The sequence below is a fragment of the Protopterus annectens genome, chromosome 1.part1 (assembly GCF_019279795.1).
Source record: "Protopterus annectens isolate FY-2018-M chromosome 1.part1, PAN1.0, whole genome shotgun sequence".
Classification (NCBI taxonomy): Eukaryota; Metazoa; Chordata; order Ceratodontiformes; family Protopteridae; genus Protopterus; species Protopterus annectens.
The window spans coordinates 1906401328-1906426595 of record NC_056726.1 but is presented as its reverse complement, the minus strand read 5'-3'; the positions used below and the strand labels follow the sequence as shown (position 1 = coordinate 1906426595).

The 25268-nt window shown below is 36.9% G+C and overlaps 1 pseudogene; it reads right to left on the bottom strand.

Moving 5' to 3' along the window:
- Positions 1-15344: 15344 nt before the first annotated feature.
- LOC122816755 lies at positions 15345-24200 on the bottom strand (annotated as a pseudogene).
- Positions 24201-25268: the final 1068 nt, after the last annotated feature.

Here is a 25268-nt window from a genome sequence, read left to right as displayed (position 1 = left end):
TCTGCATATAAAGTTCCTGAGAGTAATAGTGGTTATTCAGTTACAGGGAATAATTTGCTGTTGTTTGTTAGAGGTAGACGTTACTAACTAGCATTCTAACTACTTTCCTATGGTGTCTTTTACTTTTCCACTCAGCTTAACAGTGAGTGGTGGCTCTCTGTATAGCACCACACAACACAGTGCGCAAATGATGCACACACTTTCACTTTAGAATTCCCTGCCTTAGGAAACTTAAGTTGAGCTACCAGTTGCATCTGTACAAACTGATGTGTTAGGCAGTATTGCATCATTGCATGCATAAGCTGATCTCTTAGCCTTATTATTGACTACCTGCCTGATGCTGGTACTCAAACCAAATTTTCTTTAGCCACTTGTATTAGTATACACTAAATTTATACCTTAACTATGAGCAGAAACACTTTTCTCAGTTTGTGCAAAGAAGGTCTAATGTGTACTATGAGTTGCATTGCTCTTCACTGAAAGAGTTGGCTTACTCTTTTAGACAGATCACACCCACATAGATAAATTCCAAACCTTGTAGGCACTATCCCCTCTTTAGTCCTCTTTAGTAAGCTTCAGGTATGATGGGCCTGTACTTTCTGGCTGCCTCTGCAGCCAGCTTGGTTGAAATGGGCATCCTGACACAATGTAGCAGTTATCTCCTGTTTATTGACAACCACTTACTACTTAAGTAAACTGATACACTGTATGAGAAATGTAGTTATATAATGTTTGTGGCAGCAAAGCGCATGCATGAAACTATTAAAAGTAACAAGCAGGTTGTCAGGTCCACACAACACCACACCAAACCAAATCACATACAGCTCAGAACAAATGCATACATATGCTGGAAAAATACTCTCACTAAAACTTCTTCACAATAAAGCAGGGTTCACTAAATCATTACACAGTCCTATATGGTCTAAATTATTTTGTACCTCTTCTATTGTAGTAGAATAATTCCACTCAGTTTTTGCCACAATGTGGGAAAAACCTATAGTTCAATCAACCCATACAGCAGGACTCAGACCAAAGCTCCCACATGATTCATGACTTTCTACCACATTGTTCTATATCAAAAATGAATATAGAAAGAACTTTACTCTGTGGTAGGTCTCATTTCTTAATTTTTCAGTCCATAAATAAATCCCACCTATATGGTGATTTGTGTTCTGTACTATGACCTCACTTTGTTGATCAGACCTGCTTCCTTTATCTACAAATGTTGGGGAAGTTACCAGACCTCACTTAAATCTGTATGTGTGATTATCTTTAGTTTTCTATTTATAGCTGTATTACTTTTCATATCTTCATTGGAAAAATCTCCTAGATATTGTGAGGTGAGTGGGACTAATGAAGATATAGTACAAGTTCCAATTTAGCTAATGTTCACTTCATACATTCTGTTTTTATAAATAATATTCAAACACTTATTTTGTTATCATATGCCCCTTTCACATTGAATGCCTCAGTCTTGTTATTGCTTTCTGTACTATGAGTACTATCATTACACATTTTTATACGTCTGTTATATACTTCTGTTTTATTGGCTTTAATATTGTCATACAGTACTCGGGCATCTTCCTTGATAAACCCTGCACCACCAAAGATCTCAGGTATTGCATTTGATGGATTCCACTGTCCTTCATTTCTGCCCAGCTCACACATTGTCTTGCTTTGTGCATACCCTTTTCCCTCCTTTCCATCTCTAGAGTGTTGCCAGAAGACCCCTTTGAAGATCCTTTGAATAAACGTGGAATTGTGCCTGTGTCTGGATTGCCTTGATAAAACCTCAGTAGATACAGATCAGTGGAATAACATCTGCTGAATTCCCACTGTGCATTTAACTTTTCAGTAGTAACAAACAACTGACTCTTAAGAGTGCCCATTTCCTCTTTTACATTTTATGTAAGACCTATTAATGAAATATCTGCTGTATAAGGGTCCTTTACGAGGACAAAAAAGTCATTTCACAACCTAACTATTCCTTTAATCTTATTCACATTCTCATGGATGTTGTCCTTTCTCTCCCTTTTTAACATAATAAACATTTTCATTTTATTCCTTAACTTCTAACCACTTTCATCTTCCCAAAAATGGATAACAAGCAGAAAAGGGGTCAATTACAAGAGATGTTTTGGCATTCCTGGTGAGAATGCCCTCCTGATATACCTGACTAAAAAAGTATGTGACAAGTTATCATAAAGAAGTAGTAGGGAGTCCCACTCCTATATGCAAATGGAAAGTATCTTGAGTGGTACTAAACAGCTCTGTTGGATCTATATCCAAAGCTTAATTAATAGTCACCTGATATGCTTCAGACAGTGACAAAACTGAATTAGTTGGTGTTTGATAAACACTGACTGCAAGCCTCCCTTGTCTTAAGTTTAACTTGTCATTTTGTCAGCATAATATCGAATGGCTGTATGGACATGGACTAAATAGGGGATGGCAAGTGCATTAGTTTGTGGTTTATTTGTTTTGGGCCCTACTCTGTTGTAGATTGGCTTGTCAATTTTGAAGAAGATGTGTCAAACTCTTACGTGCTGTGAGTGTTGTGACAGATTTGGTTGTAAAGATGAAGGAACAGTGATGCATTGCATAAATGTAAACTGAATGATGTTGGAGTTGATGTTGGAGAACAAATTTTATATTGTAGTGTTTGATGGGGGAAAATACTAATTATGCAATATGTAATGTCCCTTGTGATTTATGTTTTTCATGTTTTTAATAATTCATAAATTATTATTTTTGGTTTTGAACCTTAATGGTAGCACATATTAAGTAAATCTAAATAATGATGTTTTGTTTCCCACTATACCAAAAATTAGATTGAGAGTGATATTCCATATCTTGTTATGGTGGTAAAATTCTCAGCCTCTGATAAAGATAGTTTAATGAATACATTTTACCATGAGTAAAGATGGTTGGGGAAGTGACTCAAATATTTTTTAGTATATAAATGTGATTGCTTTATTCATATTAGACACATCAGCGAAACAACAGGTAACTCACTTGCCTTTGGTGCTAAAAGACAGGAAGACTGCAGGTTTAGTTCCACTCAAGGAAATTGGATTGCTACCACTGCAATACACTATTAGAGGGTGCTGCATTCTTGATTGTTTCATCCTTCAGATGAGATATTAACTGAGGTCCCATCTGCTTGACTTAGTGCTCACCTAGGTGGATGTAAAATGCCCCATGGCACCAATGAAAAGAATAGGGAACGTTCCTGACTATCCTGGACAAATTTGTACTAGTAGTGCAAATACCACTTCAGGCTTACCTTGAAGAGAATCCAAACAACGCTTCCAAACAGCCAAAGACTAAATATAAATAAGCCCCGAAAGGAGAAACACGCTAGTAAACAATAATACGACCTTTAATGATGAACAAATAGCACTCAAAAACTTTATAACACTAACGAATGTACTGAAAAGACAAAAATAAAACGGGCATGTAACTGATCTAGCGCTTTCATCCACCAGCATGTGGATTTCTTCAGAATCAATTAATCAATTAACTGAACCAATTTATATATTTTTTGCTGCCAAACTTCATTCCAAAAACAATTTGTATAATACTACATAACAAATAAATAATAAATGCATATTTCTCAAATCAAAACTTAAAAATCTACTTAATAATTGGTACTAAACATGTACTTTATGAGCACTTTCCAAACGTAACTTCCTTGGACTTCTGCATTCCATAAAAATATACGTGAAGTGTCCGTTTGTAAAACAGTGGGGATATGCATAGATTTGCATGTAGCAAATATAATGCAACAATGTCTGAACACAGTTGTTTAAAAGCTGATAAATTTTTTTTTGTATAAAAACATTATAAAAAATTATTTATGTAAAAGTGTTATAGAGAATATGTAAAAAACTAATAAAAATATATGTATAATACCTACAATGCTATGGGAATATATAATAATATGACAATGAATAATATAAAATCTAACTGAACATGTATCATAAATACAACTCTATAATTCATATATAAATGCTAAAATAATTAAATAAATAATTAGATACGTAAATAGTTCAATAATTCTCTATGAAATGAAATACCTGTTTAAGTTGTGTAATGTATATAATATTTCAGTCACCATAGTAATTATACAATCCTATGTATGTCTTATTGAGTACTGAAATATACCCTCCTAACCAAATAGACTATAAAAATGTATGTCTACTAAGCCTGAATAGTTATTCTGCCATTTGTAATATAGGTTTTATGCTTATATATTCATTTAATCCTGGTGAGGTGGATGCATCAGTCAATATTTGCCATTTTACCTCTCTTTTGGACAATAATGCCTTCATTTTACCTCCTCTTATATTTATTCGTACTTTTTCAATAATGGCAAAGTTAAAACCATGGCTACAGTCAGTAGCTTTTATGTGCCTGAACAAAGCATTTTTGAAATCTTTTTTCTTTATAGCATACAAATGTTCATATATTCTTCTCTTAAATATTCGTTCAGTCTTTCCTATGTAAAAACTACTATGTCTGACATATAGCCATGGATTATTTAGAAATAGGGGTTATCCCACCAAACTTATGCATGAAGTTAAGAAATATGTTATAGGGGAATGAGGGAAGAAATTTTATCCAGTATTAGGCAAATTTATAAATAATAGATGTATTATCGAGGAAAGTAGAATGGAATTTAAACGAGCTTGTATATTGGAATACAGCCCTCAGGTTACTTTAATAAAACAGTTTTAAGAAGGTATTGGAATATGCTAACAGTAGATGACACTGTAAGGGAATTAGTGGGAGATGTACCTGTATTTGTGTAGAAAATGGGAACCAACTTGAAGGATATATTTGAAAGAAATAATGAAAACGAAGGTAGTAGAAGTAAAGTTATTGGTACTAAAAAGTGTGGTTGCTGTAGATATTGCCAGTATATACTTGAGGATGAAAGGTTTATTCTTGGGAACATCAATAGGACTATAATAACATTTAAAAGAGGGAATTGTAATACAAATTTTATTATATATATGGCTATATGTCAGACATGTAGTAGTTTTTACTAGCTAATTGGGACTAACCAGTCAACAAAGAATAGATTAGATACTGTGTGAGAGATGTGACATTAATATCTTAGTAAATATATTGACTTATTTTGGTGATGGTCACCCTAGTTATATATTACCTAAGGTTTTGTGACATGTGCTGTGCAGCAGAGCATCAAAGATAGCTCATCGTTGTTTATATTATTTACTATTCTGATATTTCTGTGCAGCAACAAAGTGGACATGTGATGTGGCTGTGTACCAGCTGTGGCTCCTGATGGGATGGCAGTGTGTGGGGTACTGATGACCTTAGTACTAGGTTTGGTAAGCGACCAACTGGCACAAGGAAATGCAAGATTGACATCCACCATATATGGCTACATGGAATGTAGAAAGATAAAACTGGACCCTTTGCAGTAAATCAAGCAACTGAAATAGTGGTGATCATTGCATAGACTTAAATTTTGTAAATAGATCCTCACCAATAGGTTTTGCAATATTTCACAGTTAAATAAACCAAACACATCGGTGGCAAGTGAAACCACTCCTTGAAATGCTGAATTATGAGGGCTGGCACATTTGACAGCTAATTGCATTTTTTTAATTTTGATTTTTTTGATTGTTATAACTTTTCTTTCTACTGCCCTAGTTCCAGTAATCTGAAGAAGCTTTAGTTCAGGAGTGAAAGTGCTTGGTTTATTCTTACTTTTCTTGGAGTGTCACTAAAACATTTGAAATCTAACAGCAGCTCATACCAGCTCCATTTGAAAAGGCAGGGCCCTAAAAAGGACCACACTCCATTATTACTCACTGAGCTGGATGATTACACATGAATACTAGATGGATCTTTAAATTACTTAACTCCAGCACCATAAAAATGGGCACCCTTGTTTCATTGTTTTTATTCAATCCCTTTAATTGTGGATAGATTCATCATATACATAGATAACAGTGGATACCTTATAAAAGTGGGCACCCTTGATTTACTGTTTATGTCGACTGTAACACAAATTTTGTTCCTATGAACCTGCAAAAATAAAGGACTGTGAATGTGAATGTTCATTGTAAATGAATATTTTTCCATAGCAAGGAGATGGAGGGGAATAATAGCCTAACCAATGTGTGACCCATTTCTAATTAGGGACTTAACATGCTCTCCAGTCAGCTGACCTGAATATTTGCTAATTCATGACTATAATTCTAATTAGGAACTTAGCCTCCCATCCATAGGTTCACAGGTTGTTATTAGATTAATGACCACTAAAGCCCCGACAGCCTTAACTGTGCACCCCAAACACAATTGGATGCCAAATATCATGATCATTTGTTTGATGGGTGTATGTTAATAGTTAATAGGGAGTAACTAAGAGATATGCAGTAGTGGGTTTTAGGATAATACTTTTCAAATTGATGGCCTCTGTCCATAAGGGACATGAGGGCTAGACTAGGGGTAATTTTACAATTTCCCTTACAATTGTAAGGGACATGAGGGCCAGACTAGGGGTAATTTTACAATTGTCCTTACAATTGTCAAGGTTTTGTTTGAATATGGTCAATGATGAATACTGTTGTTTTATGGATGGGTAGTCTATTCCATAATGCAGGAATCCTTTTGGGCACATATCTGTCTCTCTAGCACATTCTGTTTATGTCACAAATTAAGTTAAGATCCCTGGATCTAGTGTTCTGTTGCTGTTAGTTTTGCACATGTGCAACAGATCCATCAAACCTGTGTCTGAGGAAGCCTTTTAAGCCAGGCAAAGATCTTCTGTCAGCAGCACGCAGGAGACTGAATACGGAGACAGAGCCTTTAGGTGATTAGGGTATCCATGCTCAGGATTCTCCTGGTGAGAAGCCTTTGCATGCATTTTAACTGTTTCAAGAGTCTTGTTAGGTACATGCCAAAAAGGACATCGTACTCAATGATATGTCTGATAAGGGCCATTCTATTGGACCTGGATGACATAACCTTACCTATAAGTTAGGAGATACAGAATGATTTTCTTACTATTTCAGTTACATGTTGGCCAAATGCCAGATCACAGATTGCTGTCTATGTATACTCCCAGATCCTTTACTCTGAGATGACACTTTAGGATGTTTTATTGATGTAGTAATTAACTTGGGTTGACAGTTTCCCAAAGGGCATTATGACACCCCAACATTGGCGTATTAATCAAGGAGCCTCAATCCTCACTACTAGCACCAGTGGGGGCATATATTGGGAGGATGACAAGGACATACACATAGTATTTCCAGAGGCAGCTCTCTGCAACAAGTGCAATTTCCCTAAAGAGCACACAGAGATCAAAGTCAGTCCAGGGCTGGTTTCTCCCTCTTTGTCCAGATCCCCAATAAGAGTTCGCAATGGCACAGCTATAGAGTTGAGATCTCAACTGGGTGGCCAATCCAAGACCTCCAGCACACTCTCTGTCCAACCAGTGCTTCATGTACCTGGCCAAGGAGCTCACACACACACACACACACACACACACACACACACACACACACACACACACACACACACACACACACACACACTTTGAGGTTTGATTTATGCACACACACACACACACACACACACACACACACACACACACACACACACACACACTTTGAGGTTTGATTTATACACACACACACACACACACACACACACACACACACACACACACACACACAAACACACACACACACACACACACACACACACACATGTGAAAGGCGGCACAGGTTTACTAGCTATGCTCCTTTTGCCCAGTCTATAAAGTAGTTATCACTGCCACTAGCCATGTCCTTATCAGCTACTTTAAGGCCCTTAACAAAGGGTGTCCAATCTTGCTGTGTAATGTTACTATTAATACTAATGATAGTTTGACCAAGAAAAAGGCTATTAGGAGTGGCCTGCACAGTGTCACCAAATAAATGCAAGTACTGTCAGTACTTAAATATTTCTCACAAATATCAGCCACACAAAGAAAGGTTTAAATATGTTTAATAATAAATAATAAGAGAACAAGAAAATACTCAGTAAATAATCACAGTTACACCAGAGTTCAAAATCACAGGATGTATTTAAAACAACATAGCAGGACAGTCTTGAATATATAAAGAAAAAAACATCTAAATTAAGCTTTGGTATATTTTTGACTATATCGAGAAGAATTATACTGTTCCCTAGTTAACTTACAGACCAAGCAGGCAGATGTGGTGAGTGGATGTTCTTGTCAGGTCAAAGACAAAATACAAAATGCTCAATCTCTTTCTCAGAGAGTTCTTAAATTAATATCCCAAACATCACTGCTGGGACACTTGCAGAATGACATAATTTATTGTCATATGACTTCAGTTCCCAGGCTCAAAAATAACAGCATGTAGCATCTAGCTGTGAAAATATATACATAAGGGCCCTTCTTAGATCTAAGGCAGATCCTGGAAGTCATAAAACAATAAAACACTTTCACATCTCAAGCCAAGTAATTATTTCTGTTTCAAGATAACACATAGAACTCCCTAGCATATACATCCTGTCACTGGCTGTCATAAAGTAATTTAAATTTTCAGCTATTTTTATGAAAATAACCTCCTGTATTCCAGTTTCCATTGTTTATATATATATATATATATATATATATATATATATATATATATATATATATATATATATAAACAGTTACAGTAGTGTATATACATTTTGGTTCTAAACCAGCAGGGTACACTGTGGTCACACCTCTAAGTTCAATACTTTACAAAATATCTCTTCAGCACAGATGTCTGTACAAACCATCTTATATGACATACATTTCTAATACATTTCTAACACAAGCATATGAATCATGTTGATATTCACAAATGACATATAATTTTTTACAAAATTCCTGATAGCTGGGCTGGCAGTGTCTCCTTTCATGACAGGCATTATGATATATTTTTTTGGCATTGAGTTTTAGACCATGGCTTTGGCACCAATCATCTGTATGTGTCAAATCCTCTTGTAAGATGTTGGTGTTTTAGGTGAAATATATAATAGCTTGAAATTTACAGTCATATGTGAACCTGGTGAACCTGAGGCCTTGAATGTTAGCCTTGACTTCTGAGACATATATGGCAAACAGGAGCAGACCCAGCACAGAATCTTGGGGTACTCCACTAGAGACCAGTTTCTTGGTGAGGGTGGTCTTACCAATCCTGACTTTTTATGTTCTGTCTATGAGCCAGCCATCAATCCAGTGAATTAAGTAGGGATTTATGTCTAGCTCAGAAAGCTTTTTAACAGTGCCCCAAGTGGGTATTGTATAAAATGCCTTGGTCAAGTCAAGATATGCAGTATGCACTGTTTTACCCTCATCCATTGCTTTGGTTACCCTCTCAACAAAGTCTACCAGGTTAAGTAGTTACCACCTACCCTTAACAAAGCCAGATTCAGATAGGTACAGTGTCTATATGTTGGCAACATCCTTGTTTATTATTTCCATGATAATTTGTTCTATATTAGGCTTATTAGACTGATGGGTCTGTAGCTCCCTGGGTCAGCTGCTGGTCCTTCCTTGTGGATGGGAATTGCTGTTGTGGTCTTCCATTCACTTGAAGCATAGCCTGTTTTGAGGCTGTTGTTGAAGAGTGGCTTGCATGGCCCGGATAGATCATGTTTTACAATGTTCAGGAGGCAACTAGAGATGGTGTTGGGACCCATAGAGAAGTTATTCTTGGCTTTAGCGAATGCTTCCACCACCTGGACCCTCAGGGAAGTATGCTGGAGGGGATTTCACCCAGAAGAGCTAGGGAGAGTGAGGCTGAAGGCTGAGCTGAATTTATCAACCAGTAAATTTGATATGTCACCCTGAGCATTGAAGGTGGCACTGCTCCCCACCAGTTCAGCACACTGATGTGTGTTATCTTTAAGGTGACAGACACAGTTGAAGAAGACCTTGTGATAGTCCTTAGTCCGTGAGGATATGCTAATCTCCAAGCTGCTCTTGTTGGACTTAATTAGACCTCTTAGTTTCTTGTTTAGTTGTATAGGAGAACACTCGTTTTTAAGGGAGTTGCTCTTCCTGATTTTGGTCATGATTTTTGTTGCTCTTATTATATACCCTGTTTTGGTGAGGATTCCACCAGTGAGTTTTTTTTTTTTTTTGCTTTTAGTCTTTGTTTTGGGTTTACTTCTGGTAGGTATGGCAGCCTCTATGCTGCCATTCAAATCTTTGTATAGGAACTCTGTGAATAATTTTGCACAGGTAGCTGTGGTCTCAGGGTTAGGAAATGCCTTGAATTTCAACAGTTTGTCACTTAATAGGATATAGGTCGCCTTAGAATAGTTCTTAACTGTTACTGGTTTAGCTGTGTTTTCTTGGCTGAATTTTACTAAAAGGACACAGCTTTGTGATCCATCTTTAATAGTGAGGATCAGACATGGGGGGGTGGGGTGAGGGGGTTGTGTACAACTGTCTGCCCTATTGGTGAGAAACAGATCCAGTATGTTTTTATGTTTGATTCTTTGGTTGGAGAATGCACTATATGTCCCAGGGTGCTTGTGTTAATAAAATCCATAGAGCATCGGGCATGTGATTTTGAGGCAGTGAAAGTTTCCCAGTCTAAAGAGGGTTAGTTAAAGTCACCCATGAATAGGATACTTTGTTGGATGGTAAACACCTGTAGTAGGTTTAAGTTAGAGTTGTAAGACTTTCAGGAAATATATGGTGACCTATAGTTAGCCATGATATGGTGAGAGACCTTATCTATTGCAAATTGCATGAGGATGGACTCCATTGTATCATCCTGTTTAACCAACCTGGAGGCATGTTTGTTGCCAAGGTAGATTAAGACACATCTACATTTAGCCCCAGTCTGTGCTGTTGTTGGTCTAAATAAGTAGAAGGCACTGTAACCTTGTACTGATGGAATACTTTCTATGAATTTAAACCAAGTCTCTGTGATGGCAAAGATGCCTGCCTTCTCCAGAATAAGGAGGGCTTGAAGGGTGTGCAGTTTTTAGTTTAGGCTCCTATCATTGAGCAGTAACATCTTAAGGTTGATTGGAGACTTTTTCACTGTGTTGGTAGTTTTGTCTTTTTTTTGGCATTGCCTAAAAAAGGCTGTTAGGGAGTGAATAAAATTTATAAATGATCCAAAAATCTTGGGCGGGGACAAGTGCAGCCCATCCTTGCCAAAGCAATGTGGTGTGTTGATCATGTCCTCCCATGTTGATAGATATTGGACCCCCTGGAGTGATACCAGAAATTAATACAATTATTAAAATCAGTCTGTGGTGCTGCGGTAGCATTGTCACCTCACAGTAAGATGCTGTCCGGTTCGATTCTCAGCTAGAGTGTCTTCTGCGTGGAGACATGCGTGAATGGGCGTACCTTCGTTGAAGGTTGTGCGTCAGGCCTGGCAAGCCAGTACGTAAAAATCAACTGCCAATCATTAGCGGACCAGAGTTCCACTGTGGCGACACCTAACCGGGAAAAATCGAAAGACGCAATCATTAAAATCAGTCATCTGGCCTGACTATAAGCAAATGAGGAACTATAACCTTGCTCTTCATGATATCCACTAGTTTGGGTTTAAACAACTCTAATTGTAATGTTTTTTGTTAAGAAACATTGTCTGTTATGAAGTCTGGAAGACAAAAGCACTCATCACTTTGAATCAGCTGGACAATTTAAAGCTCAAAGGATGATTTTGTGTTTTTATTACTAGATTTTGAGAATGCAAGCATTCAACTTTGGTTAGCTGTTCTCCCACAAAATACTGACAGGAGTACAACTGTGGGCTACTTCAAACAAAAATATGATTCATTTTCTCATGAAATATATCTTCAAGATAAAAAAAATGAAATTCAGTCACTACTTAAAGTGTATTTAAAATTCTTAGAAGCATTAACACTTTCAGGATAGTAATGCCTTAAATAAGTCTGTGAGCAAGTTAGTGTACAGATCAAAAAGTAAAACAATTACCAGTAATGTAAGGAAAGACGTTAACTTCAAGACATCTAACTGTATAGCACTAGAATTGGAGAACTGGATAACAGCTGCTTATAAGTTAACATGGGAAAAAAGTCTACCAGTAATATGCAAATGAGGAAAGTGCAAAGTAAAAAATTATGCAGGAAATCCAGGAACTGCATTTAATACATGCATCCCAGTTGTTCATCCCTCAGTTACTTATGCTATAAACTCACAGTGAGAAACTCATTTCTGTCTTAGCCCATAGGTGCAGAAATCCAAGTCAAATCTGAGTTCAAGCATGTCAATCTTCCAGTGGTCTGGTGGTCAGTAGGAACTTCAAGCAGCATTAATGGAGACAGTGTGAATCTAAGGAGAAAAATAATTAAAATAGGCCATGTTTTCTGAACCCTGGGAACAAGCATTTGTTTTTTATATTATATTTTGTAAAAAAACAATATAAAACACTGATGCTCAATGTAACAAGGTAGATTTTCCACTTTGCAACCTGTTCCCATTCATTAACACATACAACGTTGTATGACCTCCCTCACTACAGAAGTAACACAGTAAAAGCAAGTTTCATTTATGGAAAATAAAGCTGAAGTAAAAGTGTTGCCACTAGACAATGTTCAGCTGAAGACATTCAGCTTTCAAAATATTGCTTCTTTCTGAACCTATACAGGTAAATGGATGCAGTGTATGTTCTAATTGTCATCTGTGTTTGTTCCTCTTTTAGTATGTACTGATGAAAGAAAATGCTGACTGCATGTTGTTTACAGAAGAAAACAATCCCAACAGTAATAGCAAACATTTTTGATCTCCTCTCCCTGAAAAATTAAAATCCAGCAAATGGATCTCAGCTGGTAGGAATATATTTTTTATACAGGATTGCAACACTTGTTATTGTTCTTTGACTCTGTATGTTGCTGTCAAAGTGCAGTCAAAGACAAATTATACTGGCAGTTCTTCATTCCAGCAAAGTCAACCAGAAATCAGAGACTGGATCATAGTGCTGTACTCTAGTGATGTATGAACTCCCAGAGTGGTCGCCAACTACATAGAGGTAGATGTCTACAACAGCTGTGTGTAGTCCTGTTCTTCCAAGGCTTATAGACCTACATAACTAACACTGATGTAAGCTGTATCACTCAGGACTTGACAAATGAGAAACACCACTGTGTCCAGCCACCAAAAATATAAAGCCATGAACAACTCTTACACCAACATCAATTCTTTTCTCTGTCATTGATGCTACCAACTCACAAGCATCTTTCCTAGGATCATAGCATTCCCCACTGCTCATGTAAATTGAACCATAGCCTGCCATCCAGTACAGTTGCTACAACACAACTAAGTGTTTTCAACATAGATGTTACTGGTTGATATACTTTCATTTTTTGATGGGACTATATTTCACTGCTGATCATGTCTACCAATGCCAAATTTGAGGAAAAGTTGGCCTTCCAAGCCAGAGACAACCACACAGCATTCCCTAGCTATGTCCACAACTGCAAAGGTGATACATAATTGTGTGCAGAGCTCATTGTAAATGGAGCCACCTATACTGAGCCAGAAGATATAGAAAACCTACTGGCCAACAAATTCAGCTCCAACTTTTCCCCTATCTGTCTCTCCTAAACCTTTTCTCAGGAAATACCATCAAATATAACTCCCCCTGCTATGACTATGGAACTGGCCCTCAATGTTCTCTCTAAAGATAAGAACAATGCATCAAATGGCCCAGACAATATCCCAGGATGCCTTCTAAATACCATGAAACACGATCTATCAGGCCCTCTGTAATTGCAATTTACCTTTAGCCTCCAAACAGTTTTTGTGCCTCATGAATGGAGAACAGCAATAGTCATCCCTCTGCAGAGGTTGATTATCTACAGACCCTGGAAACTATAGACCTAGAAGTATCATTAGTCTTATATACAAAGCCATGGAAAGAATTATCACTGAAATGATCAATAAGGATATATTAAACCTCCAGACACTGGACCCAGCCCAGTTTGGTGTCAACAAGGGCATGTCACGCCTATTCAGCCTGGTGGACTTCTTTGAGAAGGTCACCAAAGCAATGCATGAGAGCAAAATGGTTCACACTGCCTACCTCGACCTGGCCAAGGCCTATGACACAATACCCCACTTGAGCATTGTTGACAAACTCAGGAGGTTAGGTACAAAGCCATATGGCACCTGGTGGATAGCCAACTGGCTCAGAGACAAGACCCAGGAAGTTTGAATCGAGAAATCCACATCTACAAAGAGGCTAGTCACAATTGGAGTGCCTTAGGGATTGGTCCTTGGACTGCTCCTTTTTGTCATTTACTTCTCTGAAGTCAAGGCCAATGTCAATGGTCTCCGGCTGACTAAATTTGTAGTTGATTGCAAATTAGGAGCTGTCATTGAATCCCACCCCAACACGAATAAACCAAAGGGGTTGACACAGACAAACAGCTTTTGTCAGAGCCATGGACTAAAACTAAATGCCAAGAAATGCATAATATTATCCTATGGGAATTCATCCACTTATGGTAACTATCATATTGACAACACACACCTTAGAGTTTAACCAGTAGTCATGGACTTAGGGGCACACATAGACAGTAATCTAGCCTTTGACCATCACATGTCTACTGTAGTGAGGAAATCATTCTATGGTGTGCAACTTATAAACAAAAGTATGGCTTGTGGATCCAAGAAAGTCATTGTTCCACTGTATTCAGCATTCATCAGACATATCACTGAATGCAATGCCGTCTTTGGTATGTATCTAACTAGGCATATCCAGCAACTGGAACATCCACAGAGGTTCCTCACTAAAAGAATACAGGGTATAAGTAAAATGTGCAGTGCAGACCACCTCAAGACCCTATCCTTGTATTTTGTCTCTACGGGCTGTTGAGGGGAGACCTATGCCTGGCATACAGGGCATTGTCAGACCCTACTTTGATGGACCTCCTGCATATGCACAAAACAAACAGCACCAGCATTATCCATTCTAAAAACTTAAACATTGCCTGTGATATAAATAGGACCTGCTGGAGAGACAGGTTTGTATTCCAGAGACAGGGTAGTAGAACAGGGAAGCAGAGTTCTTCCCTAACCCAATTCAGGTGTAACTTGGACAATTGGATGGGGAACAAGAAATTCATCCCTAACTTGGCACCTATGTCTTTAATGGACACAGGCAACTTGTAAATGTTTCTTCTCCCAGGACCCTGCTTGTAAATGTTTCATCTCCTAAGACCCTACTTACATTTATCAAGGGTACCAGAACTTGTCAGAGATGTGGGCTGCATGGCTGGGCTTAAAAAGGGCCTTGTGATCAGTAGCCTAGTAAATGCCTATAAACCTATAAGTACCACTGTCCATCATAGCCATAAAGTTCTCCTGCTAAAACAACCACTGCCATAGTATTAAATTTTTTATTTTGTCTTTCAACTTGTGTCTGTTTGTTTGTATCTGGATCCAAGCATTCCATAGAATTCATAGGTTTTTGAATATTGATATCGTGGTGCATTTGGTACAAAACGCCACCTAGGATATACACCCTCTGATCTAAAACAGCAATTTCAAATTTATGTTGAGGTATTAAAAATTGTGCCACAGAGGCAATCAATAAATCACAGTGACTTCTTCCACTATTTCATTCATAAGTTCATATATTTGTAATAACTGGTGTTACATCATCAATCCAGGAGTTTGACTGAGGAACATAAATTTCAAATCTGTCCAGGCAAGCAAAAAGTCCAGACTTTCCTCACGCAGTACATATTCCTTTTCCAGGACAGCATGGCTGGGTCATTAGAACACTCTGGTGAGATAACCTATGGTCGGGCATAAAATGCTATTTTACATCTTCACTAAGCAAGTGTGATCACTATGGGGAATGCAGTTTGTTTCATAAAAGCCTAGTAAGAAATGTAACACTTAAAAGAGGAGAGTAGACAAAATGCTTTAACTCTGCTAATAACTCTTGATGATGCTCATTATATTTACCCAAATCTCAAAAGCATGAAAGAGTCTGCTCTGACACAAAATTCAAAGTTAATAATGTTAGTAAGTTCCTTATTAGTAAGCTTAAAACTTTTCTTTATTCTAGCAAATGTCTTCAGAATGCTGACAAATATACTTGTTAGCAGCTAGATACAAACAGATCATGTCCACCATAGGTCTCAGCAAGGCAAAAAATACCAATACAGTCTCCAGGGACAGGCTTTCTTTCAAGAAAGGAGCAGCATTCTTTCAACACAAATTTGATATGAAGATTTGCAACTGGAAGAAGGGGTTCTACTTTATCATGAGAAATAAGTATAGTACTTGTATATGCATATTTCACTATAGCCTGTATGCCAGCTATATAAATACACTGAAATTCAATCTCAGAGGTCTCCTTTTCATATAGATTACCTCTTAACATAGCTTAGAAGTATACGCTGATGCTGGACATCATCACTTTGCGGGCACGCATTTTGACATCACCAATTCATAGAACTGCATCAAAGAGTTCATGATGATGGCAAATGAGGCTTAGACTTTGCAAAAGTTGCTCATAGTATGCCTGCAGAAGCTGCTCAGAGTGTGAACAAGTCAAACTGTCATGCATGAAGGCTGGAGGAGACTGGGCCACTTGAATGTGAGTCTTCCCATAGTAACTGCTTGTGTCAAAGGAAACTGCAATGACTCTTGAGCTTTACTGTGTTTTTTTTTCCCAAGTGTCAAATATCAGTCCCAAACTCATTCAGGATATCCACCATCCAGTGTCCCGATAAGAACAATGCCTGCATGATATCCCAAATGCTAATTGCTAGTTTCTATCTCGGCTCTCTACATCACTGTGGAAGCATTTTTTTTTTGTTCACATGATATCTGTGGTTACATTTTCACTACGTGATTAGTTCATTCAAATCTTATGGAAAACTGTATCACAGAGAAGTCAATGCATATATCAGCCTATCCTAACGTGAAATAAATATAATAAACCATATTTACTGCTAGGAGCATGGATTTGGATTATGTATTATTTTTATTTTTTTTTTTTATTTTTGTGGTGGTTGAAGACTAGGAAAGAAAAAAGACATCATCCAGAAAACATGCATTGTTCTGTTTCTGAAACACTGATGCTATTTTAAGATATGAGGTGAGAGTATGTGGTAAACTTCATTTTGATATTGCTATTAGAAGGAGTAGCTGTGAACAACAGACCTTTACAAATCTGCTATTGTCTGTTTTTGCCTGTTCCAGATTACTCTAGCCATTTTGTCCATCCATAGCTGTTAAGTACCAAACTTTGGATAAGGCTAGAAATCTCTGAAGATATTCTCACAAGTATTGCCTATGTGTTCCAATCCTGTTTGGCTAACACTTACTAGTTCTGGAAGGAAAAATAGCTGTCTAGACAGTAGATACCTCAGTCTCATGTGCCATGCTTCTATGGAGTTATAAAGTGCATTTAACATAATGCAGAACATTCTGAGACAGACTCTAGAAGGTAGGTTGAAATAATGGATGGAATGCTCTGCATTTTTGAGAAATGCATGCCATAATTTGGACAGGGTTTAGAAATGCAAGTGCCAGCAGATGCTTAACTAGGAGATTTAAACTGGCATTTTGGACATCATCATGAGCCAAATCATGAACCTGTTCCTGACAACAATTATTTGACCCAGATGGAAGAAGCAGTCCTTAGGCTCCGTTGTTGAGAATTATTTTTTTAATACCTTTATGGCAGTCCTTTCAAAGTCAGTGACAGCATAGACTGGCTAAACTTCAAATCCCATGGACTCAGCCAAATCAAGTAGGTTTACGAGGTTTTCATAGGTAGCATTTTAATTACTGGCTCATCAGAGCAATGCATCATATGAGGCACTCTGACACTGGGGCCATACTTTGAGGCACTGGGGCCATATCTCTCAGCTGTACAGATTTTCACAGAATATCCAGATTTTTGACTCATATTTTTCATCTGTTCCTCATAAAAATTGTTTTTTTTTACAAATCACTTGGATGATTTAAGGATTTAAGTCACTAAATAATGACATGCATTTGAGTTTCAGACTTCATATCCTTCAGAAAATGCCTGCTAACACAAATCATGTTATTCTAGCTATTTTCCAAGTTTATAAGAGCAATGTTTAAAATGTGTGCCTGTTTTTGTGCCTTTGTCCCCCCCCCCCATTATGTCAGGCTTTGTCCAGATTTCTTGCTCTAACAAGTTGAGACGTATGACTGGGCCACATGGTTACATTTTCATGCATAGGAAACTGCCATCTATCAACCAGAAAGTGGATTTATGAAGGTCTGTCAGGTTGTATCTGGCAGTCAGGAATAGCAATGTTATGTGGCCATTGTCATTGTAGTCTTGATATACAAGCATCGTTCCCTCCCCAAAGAGGCAGTCCACAGGATCAACTTCTTACAGACTTAGCAGTGGTTTCTTACTTGCAGCAATCTCAGCTGCACTTTGATTTATTTGGATCATATGCTTCGTAGCACATTTTAGTGGTAAGCTTTGCACAACCTCAGGGACAGGTTTACAAAGGACAGCCTGGATTGTTGCAGTTGGTATATCGTGGCAGCCATTGACTTCATGTTACTTTAGAGTTAAGCAGCCTCCATTCTGGATGCGTAAGTGGAGGAGCAAGTATGATTCTTAACTCCTCGTATGTGTCTACAGTGATTATTACATTTCTCTATAACATTTAATTTTCTTCTTGTAGCCACAGGATCTGTATCTTTTTCTATTTACCTTCTGTCTATATGATGCTCATATTCATGCACAAGTTACTTGGGTTTTCCTGTCTGACTGACAGTAATCACATACATGCAACCAGCAAACTCAGGGCAGTCCTGACATGAATACCCCAGAAAAGGCTTAGCTCCTTCTCCTCTCCCTAAGGTACCCTGTCTGGTCTCAGCACCTTTCATCGTATCTGCTACTAGTTCTGTGCAGACCTGCTGCTTCACTATATAACTGATGACATTCTGTACTACAGAGGGCTATTATTAGCTTCACCTACACAAACAAGCTAAATGGTAGCTCAGGTACATGGTTCACTGAGCAGCTGGCCAAAAGCAAGTAGGATGTAAGCATATGGTACACAAACTGAGACAGTAGATCCAGAATTGCACAGCCTTTGTTTACTAATTGATTGATTGATTGATTTATATTTGCTTACATGGATAGAAAATTATCCATTTGGGTTGACATCTGGCTCAGCAAGTGATTTATGAAGGAAAATAAAATTTCTTGATTCAAAATCATGAACAGCAATTCAGAATACAAAGTGTTAGTTCGACTATAAAAATTGGAAGCACTTTAGTTAATAATAAACAACAGGTAAACCATTCTAGTAAATTAAAAATATTAGTGCAGGTGCTTAAGCACATTAAGACACAACATCACCTAAACACTATTTGCATTGTTTATATAATAACTTATGTCAAAATTGGTTTGTTTTCATAGGTAAGTATTAGGCTAACTGCCTTTGTGGGTCATTTTAAATCTACTCAGTTTTTCACAAATGCGAGACTCGGACACTTTCCCTCATGTCTGTGAAGTAAACTCCTTTATGCCTACTCTCATGCCTTACATGTAGGATTTTTAGTCAGTAACCTGGTTTGTTAGGCCTACATTTTTAGAGCATACGATTGTTAAGATGAGCTGTATTGGGAGATGATACTGTTAGCAGGGACAGAGTCACAGCTAGCTTTATGATTGTGATAGTCCTTGAAGGCAGTATGGAATTCTTTATAAGAATTCTTTAAATTTCTTTAAATTTTTAATCGCGGCTGAAAGAGACCCCACTTTTTGGAACTTTGGATTGAAGAGCTATGGACACTGAACTGTAATCTTGCTTGGGGCACTGAAGTTGGAGCATTACTCTGAGGAATATGATGAAATCTTAAGTTAGAGGTTTACAGATTCAAGGTATGTCTTCATGCAAAGAAAGATATCATTTGTTGCTTTAGCAGTTTGAAGAGTAAAGAGCCAAAAAAGTTATTTTCTTTGTTTCACTGACAGCTACTAAGTCTTTTCAAGAGCTGTATAATGATGTTTGAATCTGGGTGCTAGGCAAATGAATCAACATATTTTATTAGAAGTGGCTTAGACTGTGTAACAAGGCCTCTATTTGATACAGAGGTAAAAATGATTTTCATATTGCAGCTGGGAGTGGAGAGGACTACATTACATATCCTTGTCCTTACTTCTAGGGATAGAAAACAAAACTTTTTCTAGGCCTAGAAGAACAAACATTTTGTTGTTGTAGTGGTCTTAGTATTCAATATATAAATACAAAGGAGATAAATGGGCTGAGATTAGATGCAGTTCTATTATAAATCCAAAGTGTTCAATCCAAGCATCCAAAATAATCCTCATGTAATACGATAAAAGTCCAAGCAGATATTTATTAAAATTCTACAACAGCAACGCAACTGGATAGCATCATGATGACTAATGGCAAGCGCTTTCACCTACAAGGCTTCCTCAGGCCGTTAACATTCAAATAAAATACCAGTATTTATAGGCTTTTGCCATGACATCACATCCTTTTAAAAAAAAATTATTTCAATTAATACACATAAATATACACAGTTATTAAATACATTTCTAATTTAAAATCTCACAATTTATAAATACAATTGTATAAATTAAAATTTAAACAATCACCTATATTGCATAGATATTATAAATATCTTTAATAATAAGCTACTAGATTATTATGTGGGCTTACTAAGTCTCTTCCCTTTTAAGATAGGTTTGATAGGTACCCTATCATTTAGGCCAGGTGGACAATCAGCCCTAAGTCTGATGATCCACTTGGCCTCATTCTGTTCAGTTTTATTCCAGGTATAACCTCTCCGAATGGTAGGATGATAAATCTGGATAACTAAGAATTTAAACTGGTGCTCAGTTGAGGTATCAAGTACATGTTTAGAGAGTGCATTCTTTACAGATTTAGTTCTTAAATTATATAAAGGCTCCCTAATTCTGTCCTTTAGCCGCCTGTCAGTTTTGCCTATATAAAATGCAGGACAAGAACTGCAGGTGGCCAAATAAACTACATGTTGTGAGTTACAATCAGCTGAACAAGAAAAATTATAATAATAATGTGTGACAGGGTGCATAAAACTGGCATTTGTATCAATGAAATCACAAAAATTACATCTCTGACATGGCATGGTACTAGATTTGTACATATAATTAATGTGAGATCTGGATTCAAACCGTCCAGAATTACTTAACATTCTATACAGATTCTTTCTGTTCTTATATATAAAATTAGGTGTGTCACCCACCACTTTAGAATTGTTAGGGTCTACCTTCAAAATATCCCAATACTTAAAATAAACAATCTTTATTTGATTGACATCCTGAGTATAATAAATGCAGGCTTTGGTTGTATAGTCACCAAATGCCACACATCTATTCTCATTGTATATCTGTATATCCTGTTCTCTTCTAGTAAAATATGGCAAAGCTCTGTTGTCTCTAAGTTGATCCATGGATGAAATATTCTCTTTGATTTCATCAAAATAATATGATCTCTCTTTCAAATGTTCACTAAGTTTCTGAATTTCCTTCCTATAACCAGCCTCAGTAGGATTCATGCGGGATGCTCTCATGGCTTGTCCTTTAATTATGTTTTTAAATATATAGTTAGGATGGATACTAGTTCTATGCAAAAGGGCATTCCTATAGCATGTTTTCCTATGTACCCCCATATTTATTAATCCATTGGGTAACCTTTCTATAAATACATCTAAATATGAAATAAGATTTTTGGAGGCTGTCATAGTGAATTTTAAATAATTAGTAAGGGAATTCATATGCTGCAAGAAATCACATAATTCATTATATCCAGAGCTCCATATCAAAACAAATCATCTACAAATCGGGCATAGAGTTTAACATGTAACTTGTAACTTTCTAATTTGAACAATTGTTGATTCTCTCAATCTGCCACAACTAGGTTGGCGTAGCTATTGGCACAAGATGTGCCCATAGCTACGCCATCCTTCTGAATATATATCTGATTATCAAATGTGAATATATTATGATGCAGAACAATTTCCATGAGTTTACACAAAGTATCCACTTGATAGTTTGTCATATGTTGGTGAACTAACATACATCTGCAACTACCCTCTATGCCTTGTAAGTTAGGTATGGTGGTGAATAAAGATTGTACATTGAGAGTAACTAACCAAAAATCATTAGTAATAGGTACATCTTTCATTTCCTCATATAACATAATGAGGAATTGTTTAGTGTCTCTTAAAATGTACACATACTCTTCTACTATGGGTCGCAATTTCGATTCCAAATACCATGAGATGGGTTCAGTAACCCAACCCCGCCCAGCCACTATAGGTCTCATGGGCGGACAGTTTGGATCCTTATGAATTTTCGGGACGCCCTGAATACATGGTATCAGGGGTTCATCTACTATACAAAAATTAAGTAAACAGTCATCTATCCTGCCCTCACCATGATATTCATGTAGGAGTTTAGACGTTTCATTAAAGATTTTATCAACTTGTTTCTGGCTAATTTTTTGATAAAAGTGTACATCACTCAACATATCATTCATGTTTGATATATATTGTTGAGTATCCATAATTACAGTCAAACCTCCTTTGTCGGCAGGTCTGATTGCTATGCTGGTATCATTTCTTAAGTCCCTTAGAGCCAATCTCATTCCATGGTTTAAATTGCCATACCATTTCTTATTTCTATTATTGTTATATACCTTGTGTAATTCCTCTTCAACCAATTTGGAAAAGGCTTCTATTAATGGATGGTTGTTAGGAATGTAAGTACTCGGTTTTCTAAATGGGTGGACAACATTGGTGGTGGATGTACTACTAAAATCTAATTTTAATTGTATGTTCCTAACAAATAATTTTAGATCTAATATAGAATCTGTAATTTCACTTTTGTTTGAGGGTATAAAAGAAAGCCCTTTTTCCAATAATAAAGTTTCATTCTTAGTTAAAACCCGGTGTGATATGTTACATATCAATGATTCACTGTTTTCTCCCATATCTTCTTTAAAGTTGGACCTGTATTTTCTTCTTCATTTAGCCTTCTTTTTTGCCTCCCTCTGCTCATAGAGCGGTCCTGCCCCCCTTTTCGGTTCTCGGAAATAGGGAAAGGGACCATTCCTTGGGGGCTATCAGAGCTTCCTTTAGTATTAATGTTAGTTTTTCTTTTTACTACTTCACCATATGTACTAACTTTGGGAGTTATGTGTGTATCAGGAACTTTATTAGAATCACACAATTGATTGCGTTTGTTATTAGTTATTAGATCCCTATGATCATCGTCTGTTGCTTCTAAAGTAACTACAGGTGTAGACTCTATCGAATGTATCTCTGCTACAGTTGTAACAGTATTATTGCCATTAACATTTTCAATAGAAACACATTCATCAAGTCTATTACAACTTCTAATATTTCCTCTGGCAAAGTCAGTAAAACCAGCATTTACATACTGATTATAGCGATCTTTACTTTTTGAATTGTTGTACAAGCGCTCATTTCTATGATCGTCTCTAACCCCAATTATTTTCGCTTGTCCGTTGGGGGCATTTCTGTCTTTAGGCCAGGTAAAGACTTGAGCATTTGCAAAGTCAAATGTGTCTCTACGTATCTTATCTAACTTCTGCTCGGTTAGCTTCTTTTCGAACAAGAATATGTTATCCAAAAGTTTATCAAACACCTTGTCCATTATCTGTGTGGGATAAGTCTCTTTGACATGTTTTAATTGATGCCTAAGTTTGTTATGAAGTTCATTCTCCTCCGGTTGGAAATACTCATTCATTAATTGCATATACTTGACGCAAATCTCAATATTTATCAACTGCCATTTATATAATAAGTCTGGATGCGTCATACCTGTTGTCGGAATTTTTAAAATATGAAGACCTCTAGGGATGATTTTCCATGCGATGCATACTTCAAAATGCTAGCGCTGCATTTGAAGTCTCTTTAATTTCATGAAATCCAACTCCATATGATACAAAAGTGTAGACAGACCGCTGCAACTGCTCTCATTGGAATTCTCCTCAGTACGCGGGTCAGCAACGTCATACGCAAGCAGTGGGTTTTCCAAGCCAGCAACACAGTTCTCAAATATCCTCATATTGTTATTGTTCTCTGGTTTAGATGGGAGCTCAATAGAACTCGTAGCAAGCTCAGCCATAACGACCAAACAGCAAATAAAAACAAGTAAAATGAAAAAAAAATAGCTGTAAAGGTCGTGTACCTCCGATAACTGAAAATATATAAATACAAAGGAGATAAATGGGCTGAGAATAGATGCAGTTCTATTATAAATCCAAGGTGTTCAATTCAAGCATCCGAAATAATCCTCATGCAATACGATAAAAGTCCAAGCAGATATTTATTAAAACTGTACAACAACAATGCAACTGGATAGCATCATGATGACTAATGGCAAACGCTTTCACCTACAAGACTTCCTCAGGCCGTTAACATTCAAATAAAATACCAGTATTTATAGGCTTTCGCCATGACATCACATCCTTTTAAAAATTTTTGATTTCAATTAATACACATAAATATACACAATAATTAAATACATTTCTAATTTAAAATCTCACAACTTATAAATACAATTGTATAAATTAAAATTTAAACAATCACCTATATTGCATAGATATTATAAATATCTTTAATAATAAGCTACTAGTTTATTATGTAGGCTTACTAAGTCTCTTCCCTTTTAAGATAGGTTTGATAGGTACCCTATCATTTAGGCCAGGTGGACAATCAGCCCTAAGTCTGATGATCCACTTGGCCTCATTCTGTTCAGTTTTGTTCCAAGTATCACCTCTCCGAATGGTAGGATGATAAATCTGGATAACTAAGAATTTAAATTGGTGCTCAGTTGAGGTATCAAGTACATGTTTAGAGAGTGCATTCTTTACAGATTTAGTTCTTATATTATATAAAGGCTCCCTAATTCTGTCCTTTAGCCGTCTGTTGGTTTTGCCAACATAAAATGCAGGACAAGAACCGCAGGTGGCCAAATAAACTATATGTTGTGAGTTACAATCAGCTGAACAAGAATGATTATAATAATAATGTGTGACAAGGTGTATAAAACTGGCATTTGTATCAATGAAATCACAAAAATTACATCTCTGACATGGCATGGTACTAGATTTGTACATATGATTAATGTGAGATCTGGATTCAAACAGTCCAGAATTACTTAACATTCTATACAGATTCTTTCTGTTCTTAT